Source organism: Gadus chalcogrammus, chromosome 2 (genome assembly GCF_026213295.1).
Source record: "Gadus chalcogrammus isolate NIFS_2021 chromosome 2, NIFS_Gcha_1.0, whole genome shotgun sequence".
In the NCBI taxonomy this organism is placed as follows: Eukaryota; Metazoa; Chordata; class Actinopteri; order Gadiformes; family Gadidae; genus Gadus; species Gadus chalcogrammus.
This window is the reverse complement of record NC_079413.1, coordinates 13,146,088-13,148,587: the sequence shown is the minus strand read 5'-3', so window position 1 is coordinate 13,148,587 and position 2,500 is coordinate 13,146,088.

Sequence of the window (2,500 nt, the reverse complement as noted above, 5' to 3'; positions counted from 1 at the left end):
CACACACACACACACACACAAACACATACACACATACACACACACAAACGCAAAGACACACAGATATTGAGCACACACACAAACATACACACACTCAAAAACACATGATATCAGATTTATGTATTTATGCACTCTGTTAGCACTATGCACTAGCACTACTATGTGGCTGCAGGGGGTAGAGACAGTGTGTGTGAGTGTGTGTGTGTGTGTGTGTGTGTGTGTGTGTGTGTGTGTGTGTGTGTGTGTGTGTGTGTGTGTGTGTGTGTGTGTGTGTGTGTGTGTGTGTGTGTGTGTGTGTGTGTGTGTGTGGGGGGGGGTATATGTGACAGAGAAGGTGGGGAGGGGGGTACATGGGGTTCAGAACAGCTGGAGGACGTAGCAGCACTAAGTTGTGTTGATTCATAGTTCAGAGTTCAGAGCCTTCACATCCAGCGACCCATCATATATATAGCATGTCGTGTGTGTGACCCCCCCCCCCCCCCCCCCCCCGAATCCCCCACTCCAGATTGAAAATATTATGAACACAGTTTTATTGCTTTGCTATTCAAGAGCACGGTTAGCGACAACGACATACAGTACTGCAGCAGCACCACTAGAGGGCAGAGCAGTGGGCTTCCGCCACAATTTTTTTATGTATTTATTTTAAATCGTTTGGTTTTGTTCTGTTTAGTAAAGTTCAAGGTTTGGTGTGCAAACAAGTTCAGCACTATAATGTCTTCAGCAATGTTGAATGTCACCCTCACTCAAATACTACATATACACTTTGACTCAACCTATCACATTCAGCTAGGCTAAGATCAAAAGCAGTTCTCCCTCACAGGAAAAAGACAACATCTACGGCCACCAGCACAGGATCTAGATTGTTCATTATGAGCAAAACACATTATTGAGATACAGTGGCGTTCATTGTATTCCTCTTTCTTCTCTTTGTTCTTACTTTCTATATTTTTTGTGTTCTTTCTGAATATATATACTTACCGAGAGACTTGGGAATGTGTGTAGAACTCTTTTTTGCCTTCGGAGATATAAATATTATAGGATACATGAAATATTTAAGATGCCGCTAGGAAGCTTGCAACCTATGGATGGATGGATGGATGGGTGGATGGATGATGAATGGGTGAGTAGATGATGGATGGATGATGGATGGATGAATGATGGGTGGATTGATGGTTTGATGGATATTGGGTGGATGGATGGGTGGGTGGATGGATGATGAATGGATGGATTATGAGCGGATGGATTATGGATGGAGGATGAATGAATGGATTGATTTTTGGGTAGATAATGGATGGGTGGATGGTTGGATTGCTGATGGATTAATGGATGATGGGTGGATGGATGGATTGCTGATGGATGAATGGATGGGATGAATGGGCAGATAGACAGACAGACAGAGCGAGAGAGGGAGAGAGAGAGAGAGAGAGAGAGAGAGAGAGAGTGAGAAAGAGAGAGAAAGAGAAAGAGAGAGAGAGAGAGAGAGAGAGAGAGAGAGAGAGAGAGAGAGAGAGAGAGAGAGAGAGAGAGAGAAAGACAGACAGACAGACAGACAGACAGACAGACAGACAGACAGACAGACAGACAGACAGACAGACAGACAGACGCACGCACGCACGCACGCACGCACGCACGCACGCACGCACGCACGCACGCACGCACGCACGCACGCACGCACGCACGCATGCACACACACACACACACACACACACACACACACACACACACACACACACACACACACACAAACACACACACACACACACACACACACACACACACACACACACACACACACACACACACAAACACAAACACACAAACACACAGACCGACAGTAGCCACACAGTGTTAAACTGCATGGGACTCATAAGTGCATTTATAAGTGCGTGTCGGGGCTGGGTTCCTGACCTTGAAGGGAAACCTTTTGCTTGACAAACTGAATAACACCAGTCCTCCCTCACCTCTGTAGTCTGTGTTCTCTCTGTAGGGGCCTATGTCGGGCCCCCTGTGCCCACCTTAATTGATGCATTCCAGCATTTGATTGGACATCAGAGTAAATACTCCTGGGAGCTGCTTCAAAGACCAGCCTTTACTGTCGTCTGCTACAGTATTTTTTAACTCGGGCTTCCTTCTTCTTCGACATTCATTCATAGATCATCATTTTAGAACTTTACTTTGAAGTAATTTCTGTCACTTCAATAAGTCAGTGAAATATAGCTCACCTCTTAGCTTTCCCTTATGCTAACGATGATTATGCTAATGCTCGTGACATTTCTCTGACTGGTAAAAGTAGACAAAAAGTTCTGGCTTAAAGTTTAATTCCAAAAAATCATCTCTTCTCCAATCAAAACAGCTCTGAGGTATAAAAATGAATATTGAAGCTGAAACATATTTCAAGTTACCAATCTGTCATTGGCACACTGAAATGTGAATTAAAACCCAGAAAACCTATTTTCTTGGAGAATGCCTCCTGGGATTGAGATAGCCTTTCTTTTATTGC